The sequence below is a fragment of the Panthera onca genome, chromosome A3, assembly GCF_046562875.1.
Source record: "Panthera onca isolate mPanOnc1 chromosome A3, mPanOnc1 haplotype 2, whole genome shotgun sequence".
NCBI classification, from domain to species: Eukaryota; Metazoa; Chordata; class Mammalia; order Carnivora; family Felidae; genus Panthera; species Panthera onca.
The window spans coordinates 61,352,841-61,374,924 of record NC_138341.1 but is presented as its reverse complement, the minus strand read 5'-3'; the positions used below and the strand labels follow the sequence as shown (position 1 = coordinate 61,374,924).

General features: G+C 40.0%; 1 long non-coding RNA gene and 1 pseudogene across 1 annotated transcript; one reads left to right on the top strand and one right to left on the bottom strand.

Annotated features, from left to right (window-relative positions):
- Nucleotides 1-789: 789 nt before the first annotated feature.
- LOC144615925 (uncharacterized) lies at nucleotides 790-22,047 on the bottom strand. The gene is made up of 3 exons (XR_013554649.1): nucleotides 21,992-22,047; nucleotides 1,522-1,602; nucleotides 790-1,105 (listed from the first exon to the last, which is right to left on the bottom strand). It is a non-coding gene; the product is annotated as an uncharacterized LOC144615925 (long non-coding RNA).
- On the top strand, nucleotides 1,114-1,514 carry LOC132661053 (ATP synthase F(0) complex subunit k, mitochondrial pseudogene; annotated as a pseudogene).
- Nucleotides 22,048-22,084: the final 37 nt, after the last annotated feature.

Sequence of the window (22,084 nt, the reverse complement as noted above, 5' to 3'; positions counted from 1 at the left end):
CTTTGGTTCTCCTTAATTCCCTATAACCAGCTGGTCACCAAGGCCTATAATTTTTTCTAATATCTCTTGATTGTTTTCCTTCCTCTTCATCTTTACTTCATTTCCACATTCAGGCTCATGCTTGTTTCAGGCTCATGCTTGTTTCACAGCAATAACCTCTTCATGGAAGCTTTCATGCAATCAGTCTAATTTCTTGAACCACTTGCCTTCATCATAGCACTATCAGGTTTAAGAACTTGCAATTTTCAGGGCACCTGGCTGGCTCAGTTGTTGGAGCATATGACTCTTGATCTTGAGGTTGTGAGTTTGATTTTTTTTTTTAATATTTGTTTATTTTTGAGAGAGAGAGATGGAGCACAAGCAGGGGAAGAGTGGAGAGAGATGGAGACAGAATCTGAAGCAGGTTCCAGGCTCTGATCTGTTAGCACAGAGCCTGACGTGGGGCTCAAACTCATGAACTCTGACATCATGACCTGAGCTGAAGTTGGATGCTAAACCAACTGAGCCACCCAGACACCCCTTGGGGTTGTGATTTGAGCCTCACACTGGGTATAGAGTTTACTTAAAAAAAAAAAAAATCTTGCAATTTTCTCCATTGTCTACAAGATAAAACTAAACTACTCCTCCCAGCATTATAATCCCTCCATTACCAGATTTTAACCTTATTTCTCTGTTTTTTAGTATGTATTCGTATTAGTTAATGTTATGATAGCTGCTATAACAAAGAGACACAAATGGCTCAGAAAAGACAGAGACTCATTTCTTTCTTAAGTTTATTTATTTATTTTGAGAGAGACAGCAGGAGCAGGGTAGGGGCAGAGAGAAGTAAAGAGAGAGAATCCCAAGCAGGCTCTGCACTGCCAGCTGCAGAGCCCAATGCAGGGCTCAAACCCAGAAACCATGAGATCATGACCTGAACCAAAAGCAAGGGTCAGATGTTTAACCGACTGAGTCACCCAGGCTCAGAAATTCATTCCCCAGAAATTCATTTCTTAATTTAGTGTCTGAGTTCCAGGCTGCTCCATACAGTCATACAGGGTCCTTCCATCTTGTTTCTCCATTCAACAGGGTTGAATATAGATCACAGGACATCTTCTTTTTAGCCCTTGAAAAGGCAAAAAAGCAGGCTTGCCATCTGAAAGTCTCTGCCTAGGAATGGGTGGGCACATATTATCTCTACTCAAGGGAAGTTGGAGATACAGCACTATTCAGCAATCATGTATCAAGCTACAGTTAATACAGAAAAAGAAGAGAAGTTGGGCGAGGTAGCTGCATATGTTGAAGGACCTAACTGGCAGATTGGTGTCTTTTGCAAGATTGACATCATGGCAGATCCAAAAACTGATGACCAATTACATTTCACTGATATCAAAAAAATATTTCAACTCTTATACTCTCACAGGTAGAATGAATTCCGTACTGGCCACATATGGAGGCATTGCTTTGATGGTCTTATACTTCAAGTTAAGGTCTAAAACAACACCAGCTTTGAAAGCAACATAAATGGATTTTAAACTGTACCTCATCTGTTAAGTTCCCAAGCCCAGAGAAGCTAATGTCAATTCATCATCTGGTATTCAATTTGTACAATACATTATGAACCTGGAAAAAAGAAAAGAAGAAAAAAGAAGTCAGCAAGCTCTGTGTGCCACACGCCCTCTGCTTCCATTGTTCTGGTCTCTCCAACACTCAGCTTTTCTTTCCTTCTCTCCTTCTCTTCTCTCCACTTATCCAAATAACATTCACCTTATTAAAGTATTACCTCCTCTTATACATATTGCAGCCATATTAAAGAATGTCTCAGTAAGCTGAAGGAAGTGGAAATAGTTCCAGGCTCTTTAAAACTGATTTGTAGATCCTGGTCTTTGCTCTTCATGAAGTGCTTCCCCCCTTACTTTTGTTTTTTACAACTTCTTGAATTCTTGGAAGTGGATTTCAGAAATCTTAAATAACACTCACAGAATAATAAGTAAAAAGGGGAATGGTGGGGGTGGGAAGAGGGGTTGCCAATAGCACGGGTAGAATCCACTTCTAATGGCTGAGTCCAGCTACCACAACTATTTGTCCTGACTTGAGAGTACTCTAATTGGGACTAGAGTGTAGTCTTGATAAGACTTAATTTCTTGTAAAATAACCTTGTTGCCTAAATTGATGTAAAATATCTACATAAACTGTGCAACCAAGGGAAGGTAATGCAGATAAAAAGGGTATCAAAGAGAAGCAGTTTGGCAACGTTCATCCAGAATTGTCTGAGGGAAAGACACTGAATCTGATGAGCAGGATCATTCTGGTTATTAGAGAAGTGTAAAAATAATTGCTTCTTTACATATATATATATATATATATATATATATATATATATATATATAACTTTTAACTTTTTATTTTTAAGAGAGAGAGAGAGAGAGAACATGCACAAGTGGTGGAGGGGCAGAGAGAGAGGGAGACACAGAATCTGAAGCAGGCTCCAGGCTCCAAGCTGTTAGCGCAGAACCTGATGTGAGGCTCGAGCCCACTAATCGTGAGATCATGACCTGAGGTGAAATCAGACACTTAACCAACTGAGTCATCCAGGCGCCCCGAATGCTTCTATATGTTGAAGTATTTAGGGAGAAGTGTACCAGTGTAGGGAATTGATTTTGAAATACGTTTTTTAAAAAATAAGGTAGATGAGTGGATGGATAGAGGAATGGAAAAATGGCTAGACAGGTGGTAAGTGTAGTGAAATTTATATTAAGGGTAGAATCTAGTTGGTGAGTGTATAGATGCTCCTTGCAAAATTCTTTCAACTTTGCTGCATGTTGAAAATTTTTATAACAAAATAGGATAGAAACCTGCTAACATTTTTTAAAGACTTTCCCTGTGTCAGACCCTTTACATTAATGATCCCATTTCATCCTCAGGACAAGCCTGTAAGACAGACACTATAGTATTATTAACTCCATCTTATAAATGAGCAAACAAGCACAGAGAGGTTAAGTGACTTGCCTGACATCCCACATTTAAGATGAGGCCAAGCTAAGATTTAAATCCAGGTGTGTGTTGTTTGCAAAGCCAGATCCCTTGGTTATGGGACAGGGATAAGTCAACAGGCTTTTTTCACAGCCTCCATAAAATATTATTCAAGATTCTATCATTCATTTTTCCTGATTCCTTATCCATGAAGCAGTCTTCCTACTTCTTCCCAAACAACTTGTATCTGGGAAAAGAGTGTCCTACGCCTAGTGGATGAACTACATCTCTGGTTACAAGCCTGTGATCAAACTCCAGAGCTGTGTTGGTTCTCAACTGTTAGTGGAAAACAAATGTCATCTATGTGGGGTACTGGGCTTTCATATTCATCACTAAATCAAGCGCCTATCAGTTACGATGTTCACTTGGAAGGGTAGGATGCCATTGCCTTTTGGCCCGGTTGTCCATTTGAACTCTGGTAGGCTACTATTAACCTGGGGCTCCCCTGGTCCCTCCAAGTACTTTCCTTAAACTCACCCAACACCATCCATTGTTTTTCTGGACCTTCGCTATTATCACTTCGGTTTCAAAATTTACTTCTGTGTAGGGGCACCTGGGTGGCTTCAGAAAGTTAGGCATCCAATTCTTGCTTGGTCATGATCACAAAGTTCATGAGTTTGAGCCACACGTCAGGCTCTGTGCTGACAGAGCAGAGACTGCTTGGGATACTCGCTCTCTCCTCTTTCTCTGCCCCTCCCTGGCTTGTTCTCTCTTTCTTTCTCAAAAATAAATAAATAAACTTTAAAATTTATTTCTCTGTTAGTTGTTACAGTAGCAAGAATATACCCAACAGTATTATTACAATTTTCATCTACTAATGGAACTTTTACTTTTGTTGGCATCATAGAGTGATGGCAATAAAATTTATTGCCAACAATACTACTACAATTTGTATGACCCTAAGAAACAAATGTACCAAATGAATATCTCAATATAAAGGTTCTTTATAGGGTAAATTGGTTCCCTGCTGTGTCTTGGATTCTTTAGTGGAACACAGTAAGTTGAGTATCAGGGCTTTAGTGAAGAACAAATCTTGTCAGAGTGAATTTTGAGGGACAGAACTCTTAGGATAGTCAAAGAAAAAACATGGATCCCAGAGCCCTTCCCCTACCTACTAAATCAGAATTTCTGAGAATGGGTGCAAGTAATGTGCATTCCAAACAAGTTCCCCAAGTGATTCTTATGACCACCAAATTTACTTTAAAAAATGTTTTTAATGTTTATTTTTGAGAGAGAGAAAGAGAGAGAGAGAGAAAGAGAGAGAGAGAGAGCATGTGAGGAGGAGGGGCAGAGAGAGAGAGGGAGACACAGAACCCGAAGAAGGCTCCAGGCTCTGAGCTGTCAGCACAGGCCCTGATGCAGGGCTCGAACCCACAAACCATGAGATGACCCGAGCCAAAGTCAGAAGCTTAAGCAACTGAACCACCCAGGCGCCCCTTATGACCACCAAATTTAAGATCCACTATTCCAAATGACTTGGGATATTTTGGAAATCTGTGACCAAACTGTTGGTTGTCAAAATGATTTGGGGGCACCCATGGCATTCACTGTGGGGGTGGTTAGAGATGCTAGATGCCCTCTAGGGAGAGTCCAGCACAGCCAACCATCCTCATGATTTTCCAGGGTCTCACCAGATATTCACATTCACATAGGTGAAAAATCTATTATAATAATGTAAGCCTAGAACACAACCCCATTTTACATATAAGCACAAAATATTTTTTGTGTGGTTTTAATATACACTGAATTTCTCAGGAATGCAACTACCATGTTAATCAAAGATTATTTTATTAGAAAACTTTTTGAAAGTTGTAAAATCACAATTCTGACAGCTCACCAGTATAGAACATCAGCATCAGACTGCATGTGCTGCACCTACAGTGATTCCATGTCTAGGCATAAACATTTGAAAACTTTAAGTCTTTTAATGTAGTCATACCCAAGTGTGTAAGGAAAAATTCAGTTTTCCTCCCTTACTCTCATACTACTACCAAACTCACAACTTCTGATACCAGATGTGTGGAATTTTTTGCCCATACCGGACAATTCTCTGTGACACCAGCAAGGTGTCTTATTAAATTTAACTCAATTCTGACACTAGCTAATGGAGACAACATGAGATCCCACAGATTTAAGGGCTCAGTCCCATGAGATTGCCCCCACTTCAGATGTCAACTGCAATTAGTAGTTACCCATAACCTCTGTCTGACTTGGCTACAAATCCGAAGTTCCCATGACCTCCTTCCCTTGGATTCAATTACCTGCTAGAACAGTTCACAGAACTTAAGGAAACATTTACTTATGTTTACCAGTTTACTATGTTATAAAGGATATGACAAAGGATACAGATGAACAGCCAGAAGAACAGATACACAGAGCAAGGTATGTGCAATATGGAGCTTCCATGCCTTCTTTAGGCAAGCTACTCTCCTAGAACCTAGATGTGTTCAACAATCTTGAAGCTCTCTGAACCCCATAATATTGGGAATTTTATGGAGACTTCATCAGATAGGCATGACCAATTATCAACTCCATTTCCAGCCCCTCTCTCCTCTTTGGAGAGTGGGGGGTGGGGCTGAATATTCCAAGCTTCTAATTGCCACTTGGTCTCTCTGGTGACCACCCCCATCCAGGACTCAACCAAGAGCTCACAGAGTTGACTCATTAAAACAAAAGACATTGCTATCACCCAGGAAATTCCAAGGGATTTATGAGCTCTGTGTCAGAAAATGGGGGTCAGAGACCTATATATACATATTTCCCATTATTCATACCAAACGTTTACATATTGAGGTATTATTTTTTTTATAAATGGCTTTCTTTTTATTTCTCCTTGACATTGTTGTTAGAGCATTATTTTTATTTCTTTGAAAATATACATGTGAGGTAGATTATATCGATGAATTTCACTTCAGGATAGTAAACAGGATGTTACAAATATAAATTATAAAACAGTGGACACTGATCTGATAAGGTGAAGAATCATTGCCCTTGATACTAAAGAACATGCCTTAAACACATAAAATCTTTTTTTAAATAAAACAGCAATCATGAAGTTACATTTTTTAAGAAACAAACAAATCTGGCTAGTAAATGGATGTGTTCTGGGTCTATGATCCAGAAGAATATGAAAGAGAGTGAGAGATAACAAAATGAAGTTGCCTTATAGATTTTATGTTGTTGTTGAAAGATAAAAAAGATGCCCATTATCAAACTGAATAGATGTGTTTATAGAAAAGTTTCATAATAAAATCAACCACTGTGGTCCTCCATAGGCTCAGAAGAGCTATCCAAATGCAAGGTGTATAATATACAACACACTAAAGACCAGACATGGTGAGGCGTGTACTAACCCAACCAGGCTCAAGGAAGAAAGGTACTGACTTCTAATCAAGATAATTCACTCAGCAAATATTGAACATCTGCTATATGCCAGCTGCCAGGAATAAGAGAGTCACTGCTTTTAAGGATTGATTTTATATTTTAGCAAGGGAGCCAGGCATATGACCAAATAACCATACTTCAGTGTGATAGGATGATAGGTAATATGCTGGTTTTCATTTTGCACATATCTTGGAAGAGGTTGAGAGGATGTGATCACAAGGTGACCCTCAAGCTGAGCAATCAGAGTCTCTTTACCCCTCCCTTGTCCTTGGAATATATGTTCTACTCACCATTCCCACACTAGGAGACATTTCAAGGATGCAGCCTTAAGAGAGTAATGTGTTGTTGAGGCCATCTGGACTTTGTACGTGACTGGGCCCCATTAAGGCATTAATATAAACTTTTAAGAATCTGGCAGGTGGGTGTGGAGATCTACTTGTCTTACAGCTGACCAACACAAATATTGTGTGGAAGTTCCCTTGCTTATTAAACCTGCAATTTACCAATCTGGAAAAGTCCCCTTCTTTCTTCTGTCTCTCCTGGTCCTCTGCATATGGGGGCCAGTTTTGAATTTCACCTGGGAAACTCCTGCAGATGCTAACCAAGGACAAAGAAAGAAGAGTCTATCTGGCTAAGGGAATCTGTAAAGCCTTCCCGTAAGCTGAGTCTTAAAGGATGAGTGGAATGAAACAAGTGAAGAAGTCTGTGTTAGGAGGCGGGGAGAAGGGAGATAGGTGATAAGCAGGGTGTCAAGGGAAGGCTATGCATGTTGTGTGGCCTTCATGGGGAAAGTTATTCAGAAGTCTATTCAAATATTTTAAAAAATTGAGGTATAACTTTATGTACTGTGAAAGCCTTTACACACCACTATAGCTCAGTTTTTAAATATACGTAATCCATGTGAAAGATATATAAAGCCAGACTCTAAAGTGGTATTGAAATAAGGAAGAGAGCCAAGTGTAAACTGAACTCAACTTTGATTTGTGCAAAGGTAACTGGACATTTTCAATGAAGAAGGGGGAAATAGGGAAGGGAAATGAGCAGTCAGGAGTGTGGAAATTTACAAAAAATGGGAAAGGGCCATCTGTGTTTGTTAACTGGCATTTATTGACGTTAGGCTCCTACCCTGCCAGAGAGACTAGGAGACAAGCATCTTGTGGCTAGGTGTTGGCTAGAACAAACAGTAAATACTTTCAGCAGGCTTGTGCTTTCCCAAGCAGCAACCTAAGGGGGATGAAGTCATCATCCTGGACTTAAGAAGTTAGAAACTTTGCTAGTGTTTGTTCAAGTCTCTTAGTATAAGGGGTGGGCAAAATAATTTCTGCTAAGAGTTGTCATAGTTAAGGGTGCCTGGGTGGCTCAGTCCATTAAGTGTCTGACTCTTGGTTTCCACTCAGGTCATGATCTCATGGTTCATGGGTTCAAGCCCCTTGTCAGGCTCTGTGCTGACAGCATGGAGCCTGCTTAGGATTCTCTCTCTCTCCCTCTCGCAAAAAAAAGCAAAAAAAAAAAAAAAAAAAAAGCCCACCCCGCCAAAAAAAAAAAGGCAAAAACAAAACAAAACCCACAGAACAAAACAAAAAAAAAGAGTTGTTATAGGTCAAGACTGAGGGCTTGTTGAAAAGAGGGCTCAGGGGCGCCTGGGTGGCGCAGTCGGTTAAGCGTCCGACTTCAGCCAGGTCACAATCTCGCGGTCCGTGAGTTCGAGCCCCGCGTCGGGCTCTGGGCCGATGGCTCGGAGCCCGGAGCCTGTTTCCGATTCTGTGTCTCCCTCTCTCTCTGCTCCTCCCCCGTTCATGCTCTGTCTCTCTCTGTCCCTCTCTGTCCCAAAAATAAATACAAAACGTTGAAAAAAAAAAAATTAAAAAAAAAAAAAAAAAAAAAAAAAAAAAAGAAAAGAGGGCTCAGCAGAGGCTGACTAGAGTTTGGCCAAGGATTAAGTCTTTATCACCCATCACTCAGATCAAGATATAGAATATATCTAGCAACTCAGAAGGCTCCTTTGGGCCACTTCTCATCAATACCCACCCCAAAGGTACCCAACATTCTGCCCTCCATCACAAAAATTAGTTTTATCTGTTTTTGAACTCAATATACAGACATATCTTGTTTTATTGCTCTTTATTGTACTTTGCAGATTGCAATTTTTACAAACTGAAGGTTTGTGGCAACCCTGCACCAGCCAAGTCTATTGGCACTATTTTTTCAACAGCATTTTCTCACTTTGTGTCTTTGTGTCACATTTTGGTAATTCTCACAATATTTCAAATTTTTTCATTACTATTACATTTGTTATGGTGATCTATGATATTTGATGTTAATTATTTTGGGGCATTGCAAACAGCACCCATAAAAGATGGCAAACTTAATCGATACATGTTGTGTATGTTCTGACTGATGCACCGACCAATTGTTCCCCATCTCTCTCTCCTTCCTCAGGGACCCCTATTCCCTGAGACATAGCAATATTGAAACTAGGCCAATTAATAACCCTAAAATGGCTTCTAAGTATCCAAGTGAAAGAATAATCACATGTGTATCACTTTTTTTTAAGTAAGCTCTATGACTAATGTGGGGCTTGAACTTATTACCCAAGATTAAGTCTCATATTCTACCAACTGAGCCAGCCAAGCACAGCTCACATTTCTCTCACTTTAAATCAAAAGCTAGAGGGGCACCTGAGTGTCTCAGTCAGTTGAGCGTCCAACTCTTGATTTCAGCTCAGGTCATGATCCTGGGGTTGTGGGATTGAGCCCCAAATCGGACTCTGCATTGAGCATGGAGCATTGCTTAAGATTCTCTCTCTCTCTCTCTCTCTCTCTCTCTCTCTCTCTCTCTCTCTGCCCTTCTCCCCCACTCATGCTCTCTCTCTCTCAAATAAATCAATCAAAAGCTAGAAAAAGGCATGTTAAAAGCTAAAACAAGCCAAAAGCTAGGCCTCCTGCACCAGTTAGCCAAGTTATAAATGCAAAGGAAAAGTTCTTGAAGGAAACGAAAAGTCCTACTGCAGTGAATACACAAATGATAAGACAGTGAAACAGCCTTATTGCTGATATGGAGAAAGTTTTAGTGGTCTTGAGAGATCAAATCAGCCACAACATTTCCTTAAGTTAAAACCTAATCCAGAGCAAAGCCCTAACTTTCTTCAATTCTGTGAAGGCTGAGAGAGGTGAGGGAGCTACAGAAGAAAAGTCTGAAGCTAGCAAAGTTTGGTTCATGAAGTTTAAGGAAAGAGCCATCTCCACAACATAAAAGTGTGAAGTAAAGCAGCAAGTGTTGATGTAGAAGCTGTAACAAGTTATCTAGAAGTTATCTTCATTAATGAAGGTGGCTACACTAAACAACAGACTATCAGTGTGGTCAAACAGTCTTCCATTGGAAAAAGGTAGGACTTTAATAGCTAGAAAGAAGTCAATGTCTGGCTTCAAAGCTTCAAAGGACAGGCTGACTCATTATTGGGATCTAAGGCAACTGGACTTGAAGTTGAAGCCAATGCTCATTTACCATTCCAAAAATCCTAGGGCCCTTAAGAATTATGCTAAATCTACTCTTTCAGTGCTCTGTGAATGGAACCACAAGGCCTGGATGACAGCACATCTGTTTCAAACACAGTTTACTGAATATTTTAAGCCCACTATTGAGACTTACTGCTCAAGAGAAAAATGTTCCTGTCAAAATATTACTGCTCATTGACAATGCACATGGTCACTCAAGTGTGCTGATGGAGATGTACGGTGAGATGCACATTGTTTTCATGGCTGCTAACATGACATCCATTCTGCAGCCAATGGATCAAGGAGTCATTTTGATTTTTAAAACATATTATTTAAGAAATACATTTTGTGATTTGGTTAGTGTTTTAGTAACATTTCAAGGTTTTTTTTATTTGTTTTATAGACTAAATGTAGGGTTGGTATGAAGCAAAAATCTAATTGTTAAATTTCTCATTTGTGTTTTATTTTCTTGAATACTTTTTTTTTCAGTTGTTGAATGAGATTTAAAAATTATTGTACTTTGGTCAAAAAATAATAAATATATCTTATAAATGTAAAAAGAAGAAATATATTTTGATTCAGTAAAGTTGCAGGATACAAAATTAATATACAGAAATCTGTTGTGTTTGTATATACTGATAACTAGCAGAAAAAGAAATTAAGAAAATAATCCCATTTACAATTGCATCAAAAAGAATAAAATACCTAGAAACATATTTAACCAGGGAGGTGAAAGAAATGATAAGACACTGTTAAAAGAAAGTAAATATACATAAATAAATGGAAACATACACCATATTTATGGATTAAAAGAATTAATATTGTTAAAATGTCCATTCTACTCAAAGCAAGCTACAGGTTCAGTGTAATCCCTATCAAAACACCAGTAGTTGGGGCGCCTGGGTGGCGCAGTCGGTTAAGCGTCCGACTTCAGCCAGGCCACGATCTCGCGGTCCGTGAGTTCGAGCCCCACGTCAGGCTCTGGGCTGATGGCTCGGAGCCTGGAGCCTGTTTCCGATTCTGTGTCTCCCTCTCTCTCTGCCCCTCCCCCGTTCATGCTCTGTCTCTCTCTGTCCCAAAAATAAATAAAAAACGTTGAAAAAAAAATTAAAAAAAAAAAAAACAAAAAAAAAACACCAGTAGTACTTTTCACAGAACGAGAACAAATAATTCTAAAATTTGTATGGAACTGCGGAAGACCTCAAAGAGCCAAAGCAATATTGAGAAAGAAGAAAGCTGGAAGTATCACAATCTCAGATTTCAAACTATACTACAAAGCCACAGTAATCAAAATAGATGATAATGGCACAAAAATAGATCAATGGAACAGAATAGAGAGCCCAGAGAAAAACCTCTACATTTATAGAGAGGTTCAATTAATCTATGACAAAGGAGACAAGAATATACAATGGAGAAAAGACAGTCTCTCTAATAAATGACATTGGTAAAATGCAAAAAAAAAAAAAAAAAAAAAAAAAGAACAAGAACCTGAACCACTTTCTTATACCATACACAAAAATAAACTCAAAATGGATTCAAGACCTAAATGTAAGACCTGATGCCATAAATCTCCTAAAAGAAAACATCTCTTGGACAATGGCCTCAGCAATATTTTTCTGTGTCTCCTAAGGAAAAAGAAACAAAAGCAAAAATAAACAAGTGGGACTACATCAAACTAAAAAGCATTTGTACAGCAAAGGGAACTATTAACAAAATGAAAAGTCAAGCTACAGAATAGAAGAAGATATTTGCCAATGATAGATCTGATGAGGGGTTAATACCCAAAATATATAAGGAACTCATACAACTGAAAAAAAATCTGATTAATAGATGGGCAGATGGGATACCTGGGTGGCTCAATCAGTTGGCTCAATCAAGCATCCAACTCTTGATTTCAACTCAGGTCATGATCCCAGGGTCATGGGATCAAGCCCTGTGTTGGGCTCCATGCTGAGCGTGGAGGCTGCTTGATATTCTCTTTCTCTCTCTCTCTCCCTCTGCCCTTCTCCCCAACTTGTACTCTCTCTCTCTCTCTAAAATAATTTTTAAAAAATGGGCAGAGGATCTGAAAATACATTTTTCCAAAGCAGACATATAGATAGCCAACAGACACATGAAAAGATGCTCAACATCACTAATCATCAGGAAAATGCAAATCAAAACCACAATGAGATATTACCTCACACTTGTCAGAATGGCTAGTATCGAAAAGACAAGAAATAAGAAGTGTTGGTGAGGATGTGGAGGAAAAGGAACGCTTGGGCACTGTTGGTAGAAATGTAAACTGGCACATCCACTATAGAAAATGGTATGGAGTTTCCTCAAAAACTTAACAATAGAAATATCATCTGATCTAGTAATTCCTCTTCTGGGTCTTATCTGAAGCTAACAAAAACACTAATATGAAAAGATATATGCATTACTATGTTTCTTGCAGCATTATTTACAATAGCCAAGATATGAAAGCAACAATAGAGGAACGGACACAGAAGATGTGGTATAGACAAAGGAGTATTACTAAGACATAAAAAAGAATGAAATCTTGCCATTTGCAACAACATGGGTAGACCTAGAGGGTGTTATGCTAACCGAACTAAGTCAGAAAAAGACAAACACAAGATGATTTCCCTTATACATGGAATCTAAAAAGCAAGACAAATGAACAAACAAAAGCAGAAATAGACTCATAAATACCAGAGGACAGGGGAGTGGGGGCATGGGCAAAATACATAAAGGGGATTAAGAGTTACAAATTTCTAGTTATAAAATAAATAAGTCATGGGGATGAAAACTACAGCATAGGGAATATAGTCAGAAATATTGTGATAACCTGGGGCACCTGGGTGGTTCAGTCAGTTAAGTGTCCAACTCTTGATTTTGGTTCAGGTCATGATCTTAATGGTTCATGAGACTGAACCCCCCTTGGGGCTTTACAGTGACAATGTGGAGCCTGCTTGAGATTCTCTTTCTCCCTCTCTTTCTGCCCCTCCCCTGCTCACACTCACTCTCCCTCAAAATAAATAAAGATTAAAAAAAAATGTTCATCAACACCAGAATACATAAACTGTGGGGCGCCTGAGTGGCTCAGTCAGTTAAGCATCTGACTCTTGATCTCAGCTCAGGTCTTGGTCTGGAGTTGTGAATTTGGGCCCTACATTGGGCTCCACTGTGGGTATGAAGCCTACTTTAAAAAAAAAAAAAAAAAAAAGAATAAACTGTGATATATTCATAAACATGGATTTCTTTCCAATTATGAAAAAAATGTACTATTGCCATACAACAATATAGATAAGTCTTATAGATGAAAAGCCATACACAAAAGAATATATACTATATGACTCCATTTATAGGCATACCTCAGAGGTATTATGGATTTGGTTCCAGATAACCACAATAAAGCAAATATTGCAATAAAGTGAGTCAAATGAATTTATCAGTTTCCCAGTGCACATAAAAGTTATGTTTGCACTATGCTATAGTCTATTAAATGTGCAATACCATTATATCTAAAAATCCAATGTATATACTTGCACTTAAAAATACTTTATGCTAAAAATACTAACCATCATCAGAGTTTTCAGCGAGTTGAAATCTTTTTGTTGGTGGAGGGTCTTACTTTGACGTTAATGGCTGCTGACTGATCAGAGTGGTGGTTGCTGAAGGTTGGGGTGGCTGTAGTCATTTCTTAAAACAATGAAAGTTTGCCACATTGATAGACTCCTTTTTTTGTGAATGATTTCTCTGTAATGTACAGTGCTATTTGATAGCAAAATGTGAGATCATGACCTGAGATGAAATCAAGTCAGAGTTTTAACTGATTGAGCCACCCAGGTGCCTTGGCATTGTTCTTTTAATTTTAGCCATTCTGATGAAGGTGTAGCAATATTTTATTATGAGTTTTGTACACATTTCCCTTTTGACTGAGCACCTTTTTATATGCTTATTAATTATTTGGCTATTCTCTTTTGTAAAGAGACCTGTTGGGGTCTTCTTCCCACTTAAAAAATTGAGTTAGCTTTTTCTTACTGATTTGTAGAGTGGATAGGAGTATGTTAGTTGGATCCTATGGGAAGCAGATACCAATATGAAATGATCAATGCGGGGCGCCTGGGTGGCTCAGTCGGCTCAGTCGGTTGAGCGGCCGACTTTGGCTCAGGTCATGATCTCCTGGTCCCTGAGTTCGAGCCCCGCATCGGGCTCTGTGCTGACAACTCAGAGCCTGGAGCCTGTTTCAGATTCTATGTCTCCCTCTCTCTGACCCTCCCCTGTTCATGCTCTGTCTCTCCCTGTCTCAAAAATAAAAATAAAGCGTTAAAAAAAAAAAGAAATGATCAATGCAATTGATGTATTGGGGGTAATGCCTATGAAAAATAAAGGGGAGAGAAATAAAGGAATAGGCAGGAAGAGTCTTCAGATGCAGATCTGACACTTGTGAAAAAGGAAAAGGAAGGAGAATTGGGTAGGAATACAATCAGATTGAAGTACATCTCTGAGAAAGTCTTAACCAGTCCAATGAGAAGCTCTAACACAACAGCTCCCCATAGAGAAGTTCTGTACTGGTTGGAGATAGTGAGCCCTTGTCCCACGACTGTGCTTATAACTGGCTAGACGTTTCTAAGGAAATGTGTGTACTTGGCTTGCAAGTTGAGGTAGATCTTTTCTAGAAGTGAAATCTAAGCAAAGTAACTGATGGACACCACAGAATTCCTTACCAGATGTATGTATTGCAAGTATCTTCTCCTAGTATGTAGCTTGCCTTTTTATTCTTAGTGGCATCTGTTAGTTACTTTTAATTAAGTCCAATTTATCTATCTTTTCTTTGTTATTGCTTTTTGTACATTGTTCAAGAAGTCTCTGCCTTTCTCAAGTTCATGAAGGTATTCTCGTATGTTTTCTCCTAGAAGTTTTATCATTTTGCTGTTCACGTTAAAGTCTATGATACATTTTATTTTATTTTATTTTAATTTTTTTTACGGTTTATTTATTTGGGGGGGGGTGCAGAGAGAGAGAGGGGGAGAGATACCCAAGCAGACTCCACGCTGTTAGCACAGAGCCTGGCACAGGGTTTGATTCTACAAACAGTGAGACCATGACCTGAGCCGAAATCAGGGGTCAAACACTTAACCAACTGAGCCACCCAGGTCCCCCCATGGTCTATGATCCATTTAAAAAAATATTTTGGGCATGGTGTAAGGTTAGGTTCAGGTTCTATTATTTTCCAGATGACAAATTTTTCCCAGCACTAATGAAAAGACCTCCTTCCCTGCCCCACCCCCCCCCCCCGCCCCCACCTGCAGTAGACTGTTCTAAACAAGTGACTGTATATGTATGGGTCGGTTTCTGGATTTTCTAGTCCAGCCCATTATTCTATTTGTCTAAACTTGTGCTAATATCATACTATCTTAATTTCTGTAGTTTTATAATAAATTTGGATATGTGATAATGTAGATTCTTCACCTTTATTCTTCGCTATTGGCTTGGCTATTCCAGGACCTTGGTATTTCTCTATATATTTAAGAATCACCTTTTCAATTCCAACAAAAATATGCTGCAGTTTCAATTGGGATTCATTAATTCTACAGACTAATTTGGGGAGAACTGATATTTAAACAATATTAAGTCTTTCAATCCATGAACATGGCATGTTTCTGGAGAGGAACTTCTAGGTAGAAGGGAAAGTAAGAACAAAGGCAGATGGACAAGAAAGAGCATATCTTCTGGGATATGAGAAGCTACAAAGCAGTTCATTGAGGTGTAAAAGTGCAAGGCATGGAATGCAGAAGATGAGGCTAAAGAAAGAGATCTGATATGCATTCATACTAAAGACTCAGGTGACAATGGATTTGAATAGGTTCGAATGGCTTTCACAGGGGTTAAAAGTGTAGGCAGGGATAATAGTTAGGAGACCATTCCAGGAGTTTAGGTGAGATATAATGAAGAACATTGACAATGGCAATCAAAGTGGGAAAGAAATGGATTCATATTTTATTGGTAAAATCTGTAGTACTTGGTGATGGGATGTTGTAGGGTAGATGGGAGATGGTGAGAGTCAGAGATGGCTCCCAACTTTCTAACCTGTGTCTGAGTAGATGGCGGTACAAAGAATATGTGAGTAACAGTAAACCTGGGAGAGAAATGGTGAGTAGGTTGAGGTTGGCATGCCGATAGGGCTCCCAGTGAAGTGTCTGGAAGACAACTGGATATATATGGTCCTGGAATCATAGGTAAAATCATGAGAATGGATCAGATCACACAGGGAGTATGTGTGGGTTGAGAAGTATTAAGCATCCTTCCCTCATATTCTCAGTGAAACTTAAATTTTCCTAATTCTTTGTCTTCTTTTTCAAGACAATATTGCCCATTGATCTTCCCTGGGTTAAAAATCATATAAAGGGGTGCCTGGGTGGCTCAGTTGGTTAAGCATCCAAATCTTAATTTTGGCTTAGGCCATGATCTCACAGTCCTGAGATCAAGCCCTGCATTGGGCTCCATGCTAGATGTGGGACCTGCTTCAGATTCTCTCTCCTTCTCCCTCTGTCCCTCTCCCCCACTTTTTCTCTCTCTCAAAAGCAAACAAAAACCATATAAGAAATAGCGTTTACTGGTCTGACATTACGTTTATGACCACAAGTTTCAAATAGTCATTCAGTGCAGCAGAAATACCTTCTAAAGTTCCACTCTCAGAGACCATGTTTTTGGCTTCTCCTCTTCCTCCAACCTTCTATTCTCTCCTTGCCCTCTACTCTCAGTTGAATTTTACCTCATAATTTACTAAAAAAAAAGGGGGGGGGGGAGAAATTTGACTACCTCATTTTTATTTTTATTTATTTATTTTTAAAATTTTTTAACGTTTATTTATTTTTGAGACAGAGAGAGACAGAGCATGAACAGGGGAGGGTCAGAGAGAGAGAGGGAGACACAGAATCCGAAACAGGCTCCAGGCTCTGAGCTGTCAGCACAGAGCCCGATGCGGGGCTTGAACTCTCGAACCGGGAGATCATGACCTGAGTCAAAGTCAGATGCTTAACCGACTGAGCCACCCAGGCACCCCTGACTACCTCATTTTTATACCATCAAGTGTACCAGGTTCTCTGCATCCTCTCTGCCTTCCTTCTCATTACCACAGAGGAGTCCCCATTCCAATCTACAGCCAACCCTGTACATCTGTCCTCTACATTTCACCCTTTTTCCCTGCCTCACTCATTAGCCCCCTTCTCTCTATCATCAATTTCTCCTTTGCTGCCAAGTCCCTTTCATCTTTATACAAATATGCCTTAATATCACTCTCTATAAACAAAGCAAATCTTCAGTGCCAGAGACTGCTAGTGCTCACTGATACTCATTTTCTTTTCTTCTTCCCGAGCATATAGCTAAATGCTATTTCTCAAATTCTATTTTTCAGCCTCCTTGTGGAGGTCATACAGAAAGTAAATTGTGACTTAGTAATGTACTCAACTTTCAGGCCTGGCCCATAAAAATCTCCCATGTATGATCCTCTACTCTCTTTTCTTTTCCAGGCTGATTTTGAAGGCCGCATGTTGATGCTACAAGACCGAAGGCATCTTCCAGATTACTCCTGGAAGAAAGCCACTCAACTCACACTGGACTGTGACTTGAATAAGAAACAAACTTCAATTGTGTTAACATGTTGAAATTGTGGTTGTGAGTGACAGCCCTTAGCCTCATATAGTTCTGCATTCCCCCTTCAGTTATTGCCTCATTTCTGTTTCCTTTAACACTCTTGAAAGGGTTGTCTGTACTCCTTGTTTTCATCATTCTCCTCAACCTCCTCAAATTCAGCTTTCATCCCCACCATTCCATTGACATGGCTCTTATCAAGGCCATTAACGACCTTCATCTTGCCAAATCCAAGGTCCTTTCTTTATTCTATCTTTTTCAATCTCTCAACATCATTTAACACAGCTGACCATCTCCATTCTTTCTGAAACACCCTCTGGGACATCATAGTCTCTTGGTTTTCCTCTTGCTTCACTGGCAGCTCCTTCTTCTCTACTAGTTCTCTAAGAATTCAAGGATCCCAGGGTTCTTTTTCATATTTTTTCCCCTCTATCTACACTCTATGTTTAGGTAGTCTTATCCCAAATGAAATGCCACTGATTCCCAAATCTTTATTTCTAGCCCTGACCTTTTCCCTTAGCTTTTGTTCTGTATATTCCACTGTCTACTAGGATGTCTACTAGGCATCTGTAACTTAACATGTCAAAAACACAACTCCTGATTTTCCCTCTCAAACCTCTTTCTTTACTAGCCTTCCTTTTTACCTGGTTGCTTAAACCAAAAATGTAGGAGGGGTGCCTGGGTGGTTCAGTCTGTTAAGCATCCGACTTCAGCTCAGGTCATGATCTTGCAGTCTGTGGATTTGAGCCTGGAGCCTGCTTTAGATTCTGTGTCTCCTTCTCTCTCTGACCCTCCCCTGTTCATGCTCTCTTTCTCTTTCTCTCGGAAATAAAAAAATATAAACATTAAAAATAATTTTTTTAAAAATGTGAGAATTGCCCTTGTTTACTTTTCTCCCTACTCCTCCCTACATCCAGTCCATCACCAAGTCCTTCTGCCTCGGTCATCAAAATAGCTTACTAAATTTGACTTCTTTTCGCTATCTCCTCTGCTAAGACACTAATCCAAAGCACTTCTTTCATTTAGACTACTCCAACAGCCACCAGGTAGTGTTCACTAAGTTTAACATGTCAGCCTGAGTAAACATCTCAAAATGTATTCATAAATCAATCACACACAACACTCTCCAATAGCTTTCTGTGTGCTACTGGAATTAAACCTCATCTTCCTTATCATCGTCTACAAAGTCCTAGAGGATCTGGCCCCTGCTTACCTCTTCAACCTCATTCTGTTTGCGTTAGTCCTCCTGGCCTTCTCTCCATCCCTCAGGTAAGCTCTTACCAATCTCCAGGATTTGGTACTTGCTATTCCTCTGACTGGAATGTTCTTTCCCTGAATCTTCCTGTGGATACCTCTTTCTGATCACTTAGGACTCAGCTCAAATGTCACGTCTTCAGAGCATCCCCATCCTCAGTCATATACTATCCCATTGCTTTATTTTCTTTACAGCAACAAAAAAACAAAATACCTTCAGGATAGTATTTTAAAGGATCTTTTTTGATAATATGCTCGATGTCTTTCATGTGGGCCATAGCTGCATGAAGGCAGATGCTCTGTCTTCTTTCTTAGTGTGTCACCACCTAAAGAGTACCTGGCACAGAGTAGATATTTGTTGAGCTGAATGAACAGTATCAACAACTGGGTGCCTTCGAGGAAAACTAGCATGCGCTATTCTCTTCTATAAGTGCCAATAACTAGCTGCCTATCATCTTTACAGTAATAAGCTCTTTTTCTCAGCATAAGTCCTCTCAAAATCAAAATTACTACTTACCTTTGTTGTTTTTTAGTCCATCCATCACCTTGTCTTGCAATCTTTCTATCTTAAAAAATTAAGTGAGGGTACCTGGGTGGTTCAGTTGGTTGAGCATCTGACTCTTTGATTTCAGCTCAGGTCATGATCCCAGGGTGGTGGGATCCAGCCCCACATCAGGCTCTGCCCTAAGTGTGGAGCCTGCTTGGGATTCTCTCTATCCCTCTCTCTCTCCCTCCCTCTGCCCCTCTCCCCTGCTCATGTGCACTCTCTCTCTCCCTCACTCTAAAATTAAAAAAATAGGGGCACTTGGGTGGCTCAGTCAGTTGAGTGTCTGACTTCAGCTCAGGTCATGATCTCAGGGTTCTCTGGAGCCCCACATCAGGCTCAGTGCTGACAGCTTAGAGCCTGGAGCCTGCTTCAGATTCTGTGTCTTCCTGTCTCTCTGCCCCTCCCGCCCTCAAAAATAAACATTAAAAAAATTTTTTAATAAAAAATAAATAAATGTATCCTGTACAACTAAAATATTTTCCCTTTTCAGATACGGACTGAACCTTTCAAAAGAGCGTTCCACTACTTTAAAAAAATGTGAAAGGGTTAAAACAAATCTTTAGGAAGGTAAGATAATAAAACCCATAGCTTAGTCATATGACAAATTAAAAAAGCCCTGGAAATAAATATAAACATGCGGTCCTATTAATGAGGAGATTTAAATAAGTCAGTCTTTGAAAAATAAAAGATAACAATTGATTAGTTCAAAATTCTATGGTTGTTACTAAATCTCCTTAGGTAAACTTGTGAGTTTACAGATTGGAGTGGTGTTAGAACTGGTCCTAAGTACTGCAACTGGGACAGATTCTGTTCGGTCCAGAACTCTTCAGTAGACAAACATTATTATTCTCTATTAAGTTCAAGAGGCACCTAAAACCAATCAATTTCTGAAGGTGGAATATAAACAAATAGACACAAAATATTTTCCATTCCTATTTGTCATTCACCTTCCTAATGAATTCTTAAACATCTGTGCTAAGTTCTCCCTTACAGTTCTGATATTGGGGGTTGTAAGGTTAAATTCGTCTAAAAACTAAATTAAAAAATTTCCCTGGTACCAAAATGGACAAGAAATCTCACCTCCTTTCTTTTTACTCAGCAATTCCTTTAGAAAAATCGAAATTATAAATGATGTCTCTCTTTGAGAGGTATGTATACCTTTTAAAAAGCTAAATAAGCCTCTTGCCAGTTTTGAATCCCTCTAAGGTCTTTCTTAGGGGCCTTGAAATTACCTCTTTGAAACGCAAGCACCAGGGAGGACCCTGTCCCACCTCTTGGTCTTTGTGGGATTTTAAACCCCAGCTGTTGGCTTCCAGATGTAACTTCGTATTATTTTTTTCCTTTGGATAAAGACAGCAGGTCGGTGGTGGATTATATCTGCCTGGCTACATAAACAAATGAGGGTTGTTGTGTCTTTCTTTTGTTTTTTTTTTTTGTGGGTTTTTTTTTGTCTTTACAATCTCTTTAGGGCATCACATGTTTTAATGCTTATTCAATAATAAAATTGTTTCATTCTTTCCTACTTTTAGCGGAGAGGATATTATGGAGATGGTAGATTTTATTTTTATTATTTATTATTTTTATTTGTGCGAGAGAGATATCGAGCGATCGAGAAAGCGAGAGAGCGAGAGATCGAGAGAGCGAGGGAGAGATCGCCCAAGCGTGGGAGAGGAGCAGAGGGAGAGAGAATCTTGAGCAGGCTCCACGCTCAGAGCAGAGGTCAACAAAGGGGCTCAATCTCACGACCCTGGGATCTTGACCTGACAAGAGTCAGAGGCTCAAGGGACTGAGCCACTCAGGTGTACCAGATTTTATTTTTAATGATTTCCCCAACTGGGTCCTCCAGTTTCAGCACTTGTATAGCTGGCTGATAATCCCCATGCCCCCTCCACACTTGTCTTAGGCAGTAAGGTATAGTGCAAAGACCACGGAATCAGACAACCCTGGGTTGAAACCGTGCTTTTCATTTTACCAGAACGTAACTTCTCTGAAGTATTACTTCTTTTTTTCTCTTAAGTATTACTTAACTTCTCTGAACCCCTATCAACCTCATTTACAAAATTAGGACAATAATACGTTTTAAATGAGGTAAATAAACGGACACACAGGAGGTGCTTAGCACTCGAACGAAACAGAGTTATACCACACTGCCTCCACACACTAAACGTGTGTTCCACTCCCCCTCTCCTCGTGGGTATCTGTCAAATCCCAGGATAGCGTTTACCTCACTAATCTCGAGCACACTGCGTTAATAGGCAACGACCTCGCAGTGAGGATCTTCACAGCTGAAAAAGTTTTAGTAGGTAAAGTTGACAGAGCCCTCGCAATTCAAACAGAATGGGGGAAAATCAGGTTGCGGGGGTCCCCAAATGCAAATACGTGAATTACAAATGAATACAGGCGACAGCGCTTCCGCACTTCCTCTCCGGGCTCATCAGGACACCGCCCGCCGACGCGGGGGCGAAGATTTGCATGTACGAAGTTGGGAAGAGGCGGGGAACCACCCATCGAAAACCCCGGCCGCCGTCCCCCGGGGCCCCGGAGAGCCAGCCCCACTTCACCGCCCGGCCCGCCCCCAAGTGCTCCGGTGCGGCCGGCCCCCTGGACGTCACCGCACCTTCCCACCCTCTTCTGAACTTTAAACCACGCGCCTCAGAACAACCTGGAGGAGGGGGATTTCTTCCGAGCCGGCGGCTGTCTCACGCTCCGAACAGTCACCACACGGCTCCCAGCGTTCCCCGCGCTCCCGAAGATC